Below are 14,777 nucleotides of genomic sequence, written 5' to 3'. Positions count from 1 at the left end.
CCTCCCTCATTTCCAAAAACATGCAGGCAGGGCTGTGCCTGTGTCCCCTCCCGTGCATGTTCCTTGATATATAACTTAATAAAACTTTATGGACCCAGCATAAGGAATCCACGCCGAATAGATGAACTGGGATTGAAATATGGTCCAATTAAGTCTGTAACAGGCCTGGCTTTACTTTGAACATCCTCCAGCTTGAAATGAAATCTTCACCCACGGAGATAAATCAGCCAACATAAACCACAACCCTGCTCTGCTCTGCTCCCAAACCACCTGGGCCGGGATTTTCAGGGGGTGAAACGCATTCCTGTTGGGATGCAGCCACTCACAGGGCATCTGCAGCCTTCTCCCCACGTCTGGGCTCTTCCCCTGCCCTCCCTGCTGCCTCATCCCTGCGGGGAGAAAACAAACCAGCAAATTGTTTTGCCATCATTCCCACGGCTGCAATTAGCACTGGCTTTATTTCTCCTTATTCCACGTCCTCTTTTATTTTCTTTTCTTTTTCTTTTTTTTTTTTCTCCTCAAGAAAAGGAGATTATTTTTAATTACAGTTTTACACTCGATTAATGAACATCAACAACGTGCTAATGAATGGGACAGGAGGAGCTTCCACGGCTTTCCAGGAGTTCTGGAGGGATTATTTATCTCTTGGGCGCCCCGTGGAGACCTGGAGATGGGGCAGGACAAGGACAACAGCACTGTTATTTTCTCCTGGATTTGGGTACAGGGTGCAAAGGGCTGAAAAGCCCCAAATATTGAACCCAGCGTGGTCCTGGGATGGGTCTGAGCATCCTGGAGCCACCCAGGGTCAGCTCAGCAATTTCTGTGCCCCATTAATAGCCTGGTATGAATTATTTTCTCCTGGTGCCACTCTGCAAAGCTTCAACCCTTCCACTGTTCTGGATCTTCTAGTACCTGGTGATGTCACCCGTGGAGTCGGAGGTTTTGTTTTTTCCATCAAAACCAGATTTATTCCCACCCCTCCCCTCCCCAACCAAATGCAAGGAACGGATTTTGGGTTTTCTGCATGTGGAAAAGGTCATTCCAGCACAAAAAAACCACCACCTGACGTGCTGCTTTATTGAGGTGAGAGGCAGAATATTGAAATTCTGCCAAACCCAACGCAAAGGGAGGGCAGAGCTGTCCAAAACAAAGAGCAAAACCTCCAAAGGCCCCACAAAAACCCTTGGACACGTTTCTGGGGGGGTGAGGCAGCGGGTTTTGGAGACAGCCTGGGCTGGGGGAGTTCCCCCCACCCAAGGTTCTCTCCATCATGAGCCAGGTTTCCATCCCTGGGGGCATCCCAAATGCTGCAGGGACTTTTCCCATCCTTCCTCCTGGGTTTTCCTGCTTAAGAACCTCTTGCTCCATCACTAAGGCAGCACTTTGGGCTTCTCATTAATGCTGTATTTTGGGGGTTTGGGGGTATATTTATTGCATTTATTGAGCTGAGATCCCACCCACCCACCCCTCCATCCATCCATCCATCCATCCATCCATCCATCCATCCATCCATCCATCCATCCATCCATCCACACCCATCTCCTCAAACCACAGACCTGTGCACAAAACACAACCCCCACCCTTAAAAGGAAAGCTGAGCATTAAAAAACACTTCCCCAAGGTGTTTATTTTGTTTTTCCTGGTGTTTTGAGGAACTCAGGTGAGGACTGCTGGTTTTATCTTCGAGAAACACTCCACGTTTTCCTGGGATGTTTCCACATCCCCACTGGCCCTTTAAGCAAGGGAATGCACTGAATTCCTGCACTGCCTGAGCTCCGACCAGCCTCTCTGACAGGTTGGACAGGAACCCCACCCCCCAAAAATAATAATAATAATAATAATAGAGAAGGGAAATGCAACCCAAAGGAAAAGGCAAATAAAGGCGGCTATATTTGTGTGCCTCCCGCAGAAGGGCCCTACCCTCCTCCTATCTCCAAGGCTCAATGTGCACATGTCCCCAGCATGATAAGGCTCCTTTGAAACCCTTTTCAATCCCCATCCTCCACCACCATTGGCTGCCTTGTTACCGAAAATGTACCATGAAAGGAAAGGCAAAAAAACCCCACGACCAAACCTTAAAAAGACTCCGGGCTGAGTCAAATCTATTTATTTCTAATTCATATTTGGGGGGGAAGGGGAGGGATGTGGGTGTCATCACCCTGCTGGGGGGTGGGGTCCCTCTCACCCCCAGGGCACAGCAGGGGGGTAAATAAAGCCCCTCATACCTGCAGAGTCGGGGGCAGGGTGGGGGACCAGGGCTGGGATCCCGAGGTGGAGCTCGGCAGTCGCTCCATTATTCATCAGCCTGCAAAGCCTTTTATGCCGGGAAGGGAGTTTGATCCCGGAGCTGGGAGAGGAGGCAGGATGTGCTGCTGTCTAACCCCGCTCCATCTCGCTCGAGAGCAGCCGCAGTTTGCCGACACTCTCTGTTTTCATGTGCAATAATTGCTTAATGGTGACGATTAAACCTGGCAAGGCGCTGCAAACTGTCACTCTTGGAGAGCTCCAATCTTCCCCCCCCCCTCCCCTGCTCTGGCTGCTTGGGAGATTTGCTGCCTTTTTTTTTTTTCTTCTTCTTTTTTATCTTTTCCTTTTCTTCCAGCGGCTCAAAGTGGGAGAAATGATTTGATTTCAGCTCTACTGACCCGGGTCTGGATTCGCAAACCTGCACCGAGATCTCCACGACATTGGTGGGACCCGTGGAGAGATTTAAAGTTTGCAGCTTAAATGGGTGATGGTATCAGAGAATCCCGGGATCACTGAGCTTGGAAAAGCCCTCCAGTGTCCATGGAGTCCAACCTGTGCCCCGTCCCCACCTTGTCCCCCAGCCCAGAGCGCTGAGAGCCACGGCCAGGCCTTCCCTGGACACCTCCAGGGCTGGGCACTCCAAACCTCCCTGGGTGGGTTCCAGTGTTCAACCAACCCTTTCCAAGAAGGAATTTCCCCAATATCCAACCTGGCCCTCCCCTGGCACAGCTTGGGGCCATTCCCTCTCCTCCTGTCCCTTGTTCCCTGGGAGCTCCCCCCTCCTGCCAGGGAGTTTTAGGGAGCAATGAAGTCCTTCCTGAGCCTCCTTTTCTCCAGGCTGAGCCCCTCCAGCTCCCTCAGCCCCTCCCCATAGGACTGGCTCTCTAAACCCCAGAAAACTCCCTGTATTCTCTATAAAATATACATTATTTTCACCTCTGGAGGGGTTAAACCCATCAATCTGCATCTGCCACGATCTGGGCTCGGAAATCATCTGTAATTTGCTTTTTGGGGCTGGCCAGACGTGCAGCAGGACGTTAAACACCCACCGAGGCGTCTCCCTCATCCCTCCTGCTCTTCCACAATTATCTTGTAGCAACATTTGGGCTTAGTTTGCACATTATGAGGGATATTAATTATGAGCAGGCTTTGGAATTGAATTTGGGCCGCTTCCCTCCCCCCCAGCAGATGCTGAGCTGGTGTCATTTATGACCATCCTGTTGCTGGAAAGAGGAGAATGGTCCATGTCGCCCTGGCACGAGGAGACAGAGTGAAAGTGGAGCACTGAACCAGCCCATAAATCCCAAGTGCTTCATCACCATTTTTTTTAAATTTATTTTTTCTTCCTCCCAGTAAACTTTCAGTTCTGTGCCCTTGCCAAGTTTTGGCAGGTCCATGTCCCGATTTTCCCCGTTGTTGGAAAGAATCAGGTCCTGTCTTGGGGTCCTGCAGCCCCCACCAGACTCTCCTCTTCCTCCTCTTCCTCCCCTCCATCTTCCCTGCTGTTTAAATGGTGAAACAAAAATAACCAGCAGCCTGGTGGATAAATAAGAGTTTTACTTTAAAAAACACCCCACCCCTATAACTCATTTTATTCACAGCCGCTAATTCCATTAATTATGTTATGATGCAATTAAGCATTTCATTTCCTGGCTATTAAAGCTTAAATTATTTATTAATAATTACAGATCATTAGCTGATAATGTTCACTCAGCAGCTGAATAATTCATCCCCTTTGACTGAGCTTTCCCCCCACACTCCTTGACATTTGTCTCTGATTCTTTTTCCTCAGATTTTGGATGTTTAATTCCCCAGCTCAGGGAGGAGCCACAACCTCCACCAAGCTCTGGCGTTTTTGGGGGGAGCACAACCAGGTCTCATCTGCCCCTCCAAGAGCCTTTCCCAGCCTTTTTGGGGCGCTGGAGATGGAAATGTGGAGAGAGGGAGCCTCGTGGCTCCCCCTCCCCTCCTGCGGGTCAGCAACGGCCCCTTTGGCTTTCTGGAATGTGGATCAGCAAACCCTGCAGGACAATAACAACAAAGCCAATGGTAATAACAACCCAGCTGGTGTTAATAATAAATAAACCAGTGATGATAATAATAACCAAACCAGCCTGGAAGGACAAGTGCTGGAGGAAAAGGCTCCTTGGATTATTGCGAGGAGGGGCAGGCAGGGAAGGTGAGGGCTGTGCTGTGCCCTCCCAGCAGCAGCAGATTAAGTGATGGCAGAAGGGATTCCTGCTGGTGAGGGCATTAGACACGGCTGCTGAGCACCTGGGCTCTATTTCTGGCCTGGCCAGCACATTCCTGCAGTGACTCTGAGCCCTTTACCCAGGGAGAAATGAAGCAGATAAAGCACATCACAGCTAATATCCCTCCCGAGGAGTGCAGGCAGCGGGGGAGCTGCTGGGAACTCTCCAAGGTCTGAAGTGACGCTTCCCAAAGCAAGGCATGGCTCCAGAAGCTCATCTTGTGTGACAACCAGTGGCTTTGTTTTTTTTTTGGGATAGATCTTGAAGGCTCTGACTAGGGCTGGTGTGGGGATCCAGAGGGGCAGAGGTCACTGCAGGAAGAAAAGTGAGAGAAAGCTGTCAATGAAACGAAGCTCTGAGACCTCAATTCCACCCAATTACACCAAAACTTCACTGTAAATAAATGGAGCATTTGTATCAAACCCCTACAAAACCAGACCCTTCCCTGGTGGGTTGTCACCAGACCCAGGCTCGGCTTTCCCAGGCAGGGGCCACGAATTTTGATCCTCCCTTTTTCCCCTGCCTCAAACGAGGCCGTAAAAGGGGGGAAAAAAGGGGGAATCTCAGAAGTTCTTCAGGAGCTGAAATCAGCACCTCCTTTGGCCAACCAGGGGAGCAGAGCTGCAAAGGTTTCTCATTTCCTGGCTGGCTTTGAACGCCCCTTACTGCCAATTAACATTTCCAAATGAGAAGCCATCCCGGGCTGAGGAAGCCAGAGGTCTCAATTTGGGAGATTTCTGATTATTTCAGCTCTTTTTTTTTTTTTCTTTCCTCTGGAGCTGGGGTAGAGTTGGTTCGGGCAGATCCTTCCTTTCAGTGCTGATTTCTGCTCCTGATGGAGCAGGGGGGGCTTAATTAAAGGAGAAATTACCAGTGGAGAGGCTCCTTTTGCTGGAGGGGGGTTCAGTGAAGGGGGACAAGGAGAAATCCAGGCCTGGAGCCACCCCCACTCTGTGGGTGAAACTCGATTTTCCTCACATAACCCAGGTTTGATGGGAGCTCTCTGATGTGCAGGGACAGGCCCTTCCTTGCCCGTGCCACAGTCCCCCCAAATCCTCCCCTCCCACCTGCACAATCTGCCAGGCAGATGCTTCCCCCCGAAAGGAAACCCTTTAAAACAAATCCCTCCCGCTCTGGATGTGCTGAGTGAAGGATGAAATCGATGTCAGTGATAAACAGAATTAGTTACATAAAGCCTGGTTTGAAAAAAAAAAAAAAACCAACACAAAACTAAGGAAGGGAGCAGAGCTGCCTTTTAAACTTAATTATGCACATGTTTCTCAGCCGGGGTTTATTGAATCATATGGTCTGAGCCATAAACAAACACTGAAAAACCTGCTGGTGTCGACTGCAACAAGAAAGAAGATGATCTTTAAAAACCAAATATTTATTTGTGAGTCCCAGGAGCCGAGCCCCCTGTGCCAAAGTCAGCAGGGACTTCCATTCTGCAGGAGCAAATTCCCCGTGCCCTCCAGGCAGCCCAGGAGGCGGCTGCTCCCAGGGCTCCAAGGACTCACAAAGCCTGGGGATCAGTGGGTTTGGGTGGGATATTGGGAAGGAATCCTTCCCTGGGAGGGTGGGGAGGGGCTGGGATGGAATTCCCAGAGAAGCTGTGGCTGCCCCATCCCTGGAAGCATCCAAGGCCAGGTTGGAGCGACCTGGGCTAGTGGAAGGTGTCCCTGCCCGTGGCAGGGGCTGGAATGGGATGGGTTTTAATCTCCCTTCCAGCCCAGGATTCTATGGATTATGTGAGTCAGCCCCTCTCCATCCTCGGGATCACCACGGGCATCACCCGCCCCAGTGCTGGGATCGTCAGGAATTCCTTTTCCAGCTGAGCCTCAGCGTTTTCTCTCTGCCAGTTGTTTCCAGGGGCCATCCCAGCATCAGCACAACCCCCTCGTGCAGGGACTGATTTTGGGGGGGCAGCCGCGAACCCTCCCGCTCGCCCTGCCGGGGAGTTCATTCCGCTGCCTGGCAGCTCCTGGCACCGCGATGCTCCCTCTGATCCCCACCCCCGGAGCATCAGCGCCTCGCAGATGCCCTTCGGGCTGTTCCAGGTGCCGCAGGGAGGTGTTTTGTGGTTTGTTTTGTTTTTTCCCCCGCTGTTGGATCCCTCCCAGCGCGGCGTGGGAGGAAGGAGAGAGGTCGATCCCATCATCCTCCCCCGAGGATGGAGCCAGGTTTGGGTGACATGTGCTGCTTTGGGGACCACTCGGGGACCAGGGGAGGGTGGGAGCAGCCCCTGGGCAGCAGAACACCTGCAGTCCTGCCCGTGGGATGCATCCCGGGGCTCAGCATCCCCCCCTTCACCGTGGCTGCACAATCAATCATCCATCTCCCATCTGCAGGTGAGGTGAGGTTGGGGACTCTGCTCCTCAAATCCCTCACGGCCAAGGAGGGAAATATTTATTTGCAGCAGGGTATTTATTGGATAAATAGGAAAAAGATGATTTTTGGGAGAAAAAAAACAAAAACAAACAAAAAAAAGAACAAACAAAGCAGCTCAGGCAGCCTCCCTGTCTTATCAACCTCCAAGTTCTCCTTCATCTGTGCTCAAATCTCTATAATTTACTCTTCTTTCCCTCGCAATGTTTACAGCTTTTATGTCGTTTGAAGGTTATTTATAACAATTATGTAAGGAGGAAAGAAAGTTCCATAAACTGAGGTAATTTAGTGTAAAATATACACTGGGGGAAAAAAAATAAAATAAATAAATGATCAGGAGCCTGTCCCTGCACTGAGGGGAAATGAAAGGGAGGCACCTCTCTGGTGGCATCCAGGCAAGAGGATTAATGATGGAATATTGGGAAAGGAGAGGAAAAAGGGGCATCCAGGGGCTGGGGGATCTCAGGGCTCTCAGTGGCAGGAGCTCCTTCAGCCCTGCCTCTGCAAATTTGATTAGAGTGCCTTTGAAGAGCATCACCCCTCGATAAGGCTCCCCCAAAACCATCCTAATAATATCAATAATAAAAAGAGAGGCTGAGTGGGGATAAATGAATTCATCAACTGCAGAGCTGTAACTCGGTTATTAGACACAGGCAGTGGAGTGGAGCAAGTGCTGAGGCAGCATTTGGGCTCTTAATTCGGTCTCTCCAGCACTTCACCCCCCTCCAAATCCCACCCTGGAGGGAGGGAAGGCTCAGCAAAAGGAGCCAAAGGCAGCGGGGATGCCAAACCCGGGCAGTGCCAGGGCAGGGCAGCCCAAGGGCCTCGTCCAGGCTGAGTTTTTAATCCCCCCCACAGGAGGGGAAAATCATTTTCTGTGCCTGCTCACGTGTGCTTTTGTTTTCCCCTCTGCTTTCCCAGTGCCATAATTACCTCCACACCAGGCATTTAAGGAGCATCGTAAACACGAGGCACAATAAACGGCAGGAAAAGAGGGAACAATTGGCTGTAAATAAATACAACAGGTAACGAGGAGGAGACAAAACAAACCCGTTTGGTGACACGGAGCTCTGCAGGGGAGAGATGGGCTGGGAATGGAGCAGCTGGAGCGGCTGCCAGGGGGTTCAAATATCCCGGGATATCCTGCCAGGGGAGGGACCAGGGGCGTCAGACACATCAGAGCATCCCTGATGAGACCCCTGGGGGTCTCTCCAGGATTAGAACCCCTCCTTCCTTGCCCCTGATGAGGGTGCAGGATGGTCTGAGGAGGATGCAGGGTGGTTTGAGGAGGATTCTGGATGGTCTGAGCAGCATGCAGGGTGCTTTATGAGGCTGCAGGATGGTTTGAGGGGGATCCTGCATCACCCAAGCTGTGTTTTTGGAGGCAGAGGACAGGCAGGGGAGTTGGGAGGCTGCAGGTCCCGCTCCTCCCCCTGGCTCTGACGCCTCCTTGAAGGAGAATTCCCAGTTAACCCATCTGGGCTCAGTCACTGGGAGGCAGCAGGGGCCCTTTTCCTTCTCCCAGCTCACCCAGTCTGGAGCCCAGTAAGTCTGTTCAGGGGCTGAGTGAGACAAAAGCAGAGGGTTTTTAATTTTGTTTTAATTTCCATTTATGTTTGCTAAGTCACTGCAGGCCCTTATCAGCCCTTTCCATTTCCTGAGGAATCCCATTCTCTTCTCTGTCCTCTCCCAGCTCAAGCCCCAGATCTGAAGAGCTGTTTATTATCTGCTTTGCCTTCTGATAAGCTCCTGTTTATAAATTCTCCTCCCCTTCTATATATCTCCATTTGCCTGTTGTTTGTTGTTTGTTTGTTTTTTTCCCCTTCCTGATTTTAAAAATTTATTTATTTATTTTTAAACTGTAGATAAGACATTTTCTCCCTTTGCTGGCTGCCTTCCAGCTCCCAGGGCCCCCTCTCCCAGCCCTGACATCACCTCAGTGACGTTGGGGGTTTGTATTTCTGGTAAATTAACTCACTTTAGGGTCACCCAGGAGGGTGGTTTTTTTCTCCCTTAACCACCAGCCCTGGGTGGGACCTTCCCATCCCGTGGGGTGAAGCTTGCAGGGGCATGCAGGAGGATGGAGGAGGATGCAGGAGGATGCTGGATGATGCAGGAGGAATCAGGAGGGTGCAGGAGGATCCAGGAATGCAGGAGGATCCAGGAATGCAGGAGGATGCAAGGAATGCAGGAAGATCCAGGGATGCAGGAGGATGCAGCTCCCAGGGAGCTGAGGCAGAAGAGGACCTGGCTCTGGGATTGCTCAGGGATTGTCCCCACCTGCATCAACAAGAAACGACCCCAAAACCTCCTTTCCTTCTGATTTCCAACTTCCCTGAGCGAGGTTGTGTCAACCCTGTGCTCCCAGTGGGGAAGGGGACAGCTCTGGTCCCCCCAGGGAATATTTACAGAGCCAAGTTTCCTCCAGTGGTCCCCTGGGGCAGGAGGGAGGACGATCCATCAGCGGGGGTGTCACCTCAGGGCCTCTCTGCTGCCTGTGAACGCCAGATCCATCACGCTCCTTCCCAGCAAGGACACCCGGCAAGGTCCCTGTCACCTGCCTGAAATACGGCAGCCACCAGGGCTGGGAGAGCTCCCACCAAACCCAGCTTTTCCTTTTGATCACTCCCCAGCTTCCCTCTGCTCCCCCTCCCAGCCAGGGAGGGGCTCACGCTGTTCCCAGCAAGGGCCACCTGGTGCCGGAGTGCTCGGGGCGGATTCCCGGGGTGGGGATGGATGAACTCGGCTCCAGGTGGAGGGGAAAAGAGTCACCAGGACCTGCTGTGGGGTGGAATTCCTGGGCAAAGGTCTCCTGGTGGAGGTGTGGGGGACTGGGAGGGATCCTGTGGGATGCTGGAGCGTCGTGTTCCTGAGGGGGGGAAATCCCTGAGGAAGTTTGCAGTGCTGAGGGTGCTGAGAGGGTTTAACGGGGCAGGAGGATGCAGGAGGGGGCAGGAGGATGCAGGAGGATGCAGGGGGTGCAGGAGGGGGCAGGAGGATGCAGGAGGATGCAGGGGGTGCAGGAGGATGCAGGAGGGGGTGCAGAGGATGCAGGAGGGGTCAGAGGATGCAGGAGGGGGCAGAGGATGCAGGAGGAGTCAGAGGATGCAGGAGGATGCAGGAGGATGCAGGGGGTGCAGGAGGATGCAGGAGGGGGCAGGAGGATGCAGGAGGGGGCAGGAGGATTCAGAGGGATGCAGGAGGGTGCAGGGAGATTCTGGATGATGAAGGAGGGTTCAGGAGGATGCAGGAGGATGCAGAGGTCACAGAGGACACAGAATGATGCAGAGAGCTGCACTGTGCAACCACCCCAATCCCTCCTGGCCCCACTTGGCAATGATCTGAGCAGCACCCAGAGCCCTCTCCCTGCCCATCCCACTGAGCACAGCAGCTCAGCCCAGCAGCTCTGCCAGCAGCTCCTCTGTGCACAGCTGTTCAAAGACAATAAAAATTACCCTCCTGCCCAGCAGATTTCTCTCTGACATCCCATCTGGGGCTGATTTGTGGCAAGCAGGAGCCCTGTGTTAGGGTGGGGGACTCGGTGAGAGCAGGCAGGAGCTCCCTGGGCTCAGGGGGAGTGGGGGGTGCTCTGTCAGAGCCTCTTTCAAACAGGATTAAAAATGCATGAGGAGATAAGGATCACAAATGTGAGTCTGTCAGGCCAAGACAGATGGGAACCAAGGCTGCTACACTGACTGAACCCTCTGCATCCACCACAGGGACCTCCCAGAGCATCCCTGCTCCTGGTTTGGAGAGACAGCCCGGGGTCAGAGGGATGCTCTGGGCAGGCAGGACCATGGAATGTGGGCCCAGGATGGGGCTGGCAGCAACAACCCTTCCTGCTGCTGGGAAAAGGGGTTCCTGTGCAGGGCTGGCCATGCCCAAACTCCAGAGGCACCACATGGAGAGCCGGGACAGAGCCACGGGAGCTCTGTTTGTTTGGTGTGGGCAAAGGCTGGGTGGGCTTAGGTGGGATATTGGGAAGAAATTCTTCCCTGGGAGGGTGGGGAGGCCCTGCAGTGGTTTTCCCAGAGCAGCTGTGGCTGCCCTATCCCTGGAAGTGCCCAAGGCCAGGTTGGAGCAGCCTGGGCTAGTGGAAGGTGTCCCTGCCCATGGCACAGGGGTGGCACTGGATGAGCTTTAAGGCCCTCCCAACCCAAACCATTCTGTGATTCTATAACACATCTGTGATTCAGGCAGCAAATTATCTGAGCAATCCTCCTCCTCCCCCTTCCCTGGGAGATCTGTAGTTTCTGGAAGTCGCCTTCCCTCTCCTGCCGATCCGAGGTGTCACAAACAGGGATGTAAAAGGGAAGAGGGGAAGGGGGGGGGCGAGCACCAGAGACACATTATTCACATTCCAGCTGAGCTGGTGGTGTCAGGTTGTGTTACACTGAGCCTCTTTAAGCCCTGACACTGATGCCCAGAGCATCCCCTGGACCTGCCAGGGGCCGTGCCCACCCTCCCTGCCAGCTGTCAGCCTCCTGCTGGGGCAGGAATGGCTTTCAGAGCCCGGGATCTGCTCCATGCAGCCTCGTGTTTCTCCCTCCAGCAGCCAAGACAGCGCTGGAGGAGCAGCAGGCACTTGGCATGAGCTGGGACCTCCCGCAGATCCCACTCAGAGCAGGGGCACCCAGGGCAACAGAGGGGGCAGCCAGGGTGAGCAGGGCCCTTGGAGGGGGCTCCCATGGCAGGAGCAGTGGGAAGCTGGCAGCAGAGTGCTCCAAAGAGGCGAAAATCTGGAGCCACAGCAGTGCTTGGGCACCCTGGGGCCTGGCATCGTGTGGAGCATCGCTGGCTCAGCCCCTCCCGTGGCACCCCGGGCCAGGGGGCACGGATTTGGCAGGGCTGTGTGTGAGCAGGGGGTGCAGGGGACTGCAACCCTCATTTGGGAAGGGAGTTGCCATGGAAACCCATGCCTTTCTTTTCTGACCACTGGAGAACATTTGTTCTCCAGCGCTGAGGAGAGAAACTTGGGGAGGGGGGGGGTAGAAACAAAAGATGGGGAAAAAATGGGAGAAAAAAATTCCCTGGCAGAGGGAAAATGCCCCTGTGAGGCTGTGCCTCGTCCTGCCCGTCCCCACTGCTCGCAGGGATGTGCCAAACCCAGCCAGGGCCACCAGGTACCATCCTGGGGGGGCTCTCCCTGCTGCCCACCCGGGATGCTCCGGCATTTTTCCGGCTGCCAGGCAATGAACTGCTTCTCCGAGGCACCTGAACTTGAATTCCTGCGGGGACCAGCACAAGCTCTAACATTTTCTTGGAGGAAAAGGTTGTTACTGAGATTATTGACCTGGAGGGCAGAGTTAAAGCAGACTGGAAATCATAAAAAAACAATTCCATTTTCCACCCAGACTATCAAGGCTCCCAGCAAAGTCTCCTCGTCTCTTTTCTTCTCTCCTTTTTTTTTTTTTCTCCCCCTGCTAACAGGCAGTTTTTAAGGTCATCGTTGCTGCCTTGCTGTGCATTATCAAGTAATTTGCACAATATATTTCTTCCCTCTGTGTATCTTCCCCTGATAAAGCATCAAATGGCAGGGCACCAACAGGAGGGGTCTGGGAGGGGATTGCTGGGGGGCAGCAGGAGCCGAACCCTCCCTGGGAAGGACAGAGGTGAGAACAACCAGGGAGGACGGGGAGAAAGGCTGGGAGAGGTGAGAAATACCCGGAGAGATCCTTGAATAAAGCAGGCTTTGTGGTTTGTGCTTTTTTTTTTTTTAATTATTTATTTTCCCCTGCAGTGTTTTCACAGCCCGGGGTTTGACACCTCTCCACGCTGGGCTGGTGGGAGTTGGGTTTGAGTGGCAGGTGATGCCCCGGTGGTTTGGGATTCACGCTCCTGGGAACTGTGTGCAGCTGGAAGTGCCGGTTCCTGCCCCTGCTCAGGCCCTGCCTGGTGCCCGTGGGGGTGCAGGGCAAGGAAAGATCCCTCCCCAGTTATGCTGAGGTGGCTCCAGGGCACATTTCCAGGGCTGGAGGCTCCCACCACGTCCCATTCGGGTGGGAGAACAATCCCTGGGCTCCACGAAGAGCATTTGTGAGATGTTCCTCCTTCCATCCCTGCCTCTGGACAGGGACCACAGCCTGCCCTCTGCCCAGCTGGTGGATTCCCATCCCAGCACTGGGGACAGCAAAGAACAGGCTGCCCAGAGAAGCTGTGGCTGCCCCATCCCTGGAAGGGCTCAAAGCCAGGTTGGAGCAACCAGGGATAGTGTGAGATGTCCCTGCCCGTGGCAGGGGGTGGAACAGGATGATTTCACAGTCCCTTCCAACCCAAACCGTTCCATGATTCTGTGATTCCACGCCTGCCAGTCTCCCGAGTCCTGCTCCGTAATGAGCAGCAGGGAGAGATGAAAGCCCTTCCCTGGCAAGACCTGCCTGTGCCTCCTGTGGAAGTTCTCGGCAGGAAACAAGCTGGAAGCTGCTTTCCCAGCGCTCCAGGTAGAAAGCATCAAACACAGGGAGCCAGGCCTGGAATGGGAGGGATTGGCCTCGAGCTTCTCCCCCCTCCCCATCCCGGATCCAGGGCCACGTCGCTTCAGCCCCAGGCAAAAAGTCTCTTTAGTCGTCTACTTCCCTCTACAGTCACCGGGAAGAAACAGCAATCCCCGACTGCGGCTCATCCCTCCCTCCCCGGGAGGTGATTCCAGCCGGGATGCGGGACGTTCCTGCCCGTGGGCACCCCCAGATTCCCGAGGGAGAGAGGGTGGTCCTGTGAATGGAACACGCCCTCCCAAACCCGGCTGGTGGCCACGGGCCCCTCCTGCAGCCGGGGAAGGCTCGCTGGTACCCAGTGCCCAAACTGGGCATACTGGTGTGCACAGCCTGCCAGCTGCCCCTGCCCCTGCCCCTTTGGGCCGGGCTGTGTTCTGTCAGGAGTTCAGCTGGTTGTTAAAAACAGCTTCAAAGGGAAGGAGAAAACCCTTCACCACCTGCCCAGAGCCCTGGAGAGCCCAGGGAGAGACAGCACCTCTCACCTGCCCTGAGAGTGCTGGGGTGGGATCATCCCCTGCCTCATTCCCGGTGCCCTCCAGCACCTTCCAGCTCCTCCTGCTGCCCCTTTCTGCCTGGATTTTGCAGGGGCAGGAGGAGTTTTGCTGTTAAAAGTCCATTCCAAGGCTGCCAGTGCTGCCCCCATCCAACCCACAGGAGATGGAGGGAGGCTCTTCCCTCTGGGAGGAGGAGCAGTAGATTTAACCTGGGAAAATGATAATAAAAGGGAAAAGAACCCTCAATTCCATTCTGGCCTGGTGGGGGGAGGTGATTTCCCAGCCATGGGGAGGGGTGGATGGGTCTCCAAGGCTTTGCTCAGGCTCTGTGGTGTGATTGGGCTCCCACAGATCCTGAATGATCCCATGGCTGGAAGCAGAGAGCTGGCTGCTCCCCCTGGATCTGGGAAGATGTGGGGCTGGAATTAGTAGCTCTTCTTTGCCGTGTGTGGGAAGCAAAGACATGAAGGGAAGGGGAAAAAAAAAAAAAAGAGAGCTCTGAGAAGGAGTTTCAGAAACAAAAAGGAACAATTTAGGTCCTCTTGGAGTCCCTGGAGAATCAGCTGTTTGGCTGGAGGTGAATAATTAAGGATTTTGATGTAGTCAGGTATATTAATGTCTCTCTGAAAGCTTCAGATCAATGATGGAAAGGGAAAAAAAAAAAACGCAGACATGCATAATAATAATTACAAAAACCCACCAGAAACTTTGCTTGACACGATGACATTACTGATTTTTTTATGATCTTCTCAAATAAACTCTACAACAGTTATTAATTTAGGATCATTAAGAGCTCATCCTTCAATGTCAGGCAGAAACAGAGGCTGGAAAATGGGACTGCTGTGGGAGGAAGGGACCCTGAAGGGACCATCCTGGTCAGATGGGAGCTTTGGTGTGTCCCTCCT

The sequence above is a fragment of the Myiozetetes cayanensis genome, unplaced genomic scaffold (genome assembly GCF_022539395.1).
Source record: "Myiozetetes cayanensis isolate MyiCay16 unplaced genomic scaffold, myiCay2020 scf30, whole genome shotgun sequence".
Lineage (NCBI taxonomy): Eukaryota > Metazoa > Chordata > Aves > Passeriformes > Tyrannidae > Myiozetetes > Myiozetetes cayanensis.
Note: the sequence above shows the minus strand (reverse complement) of the source record.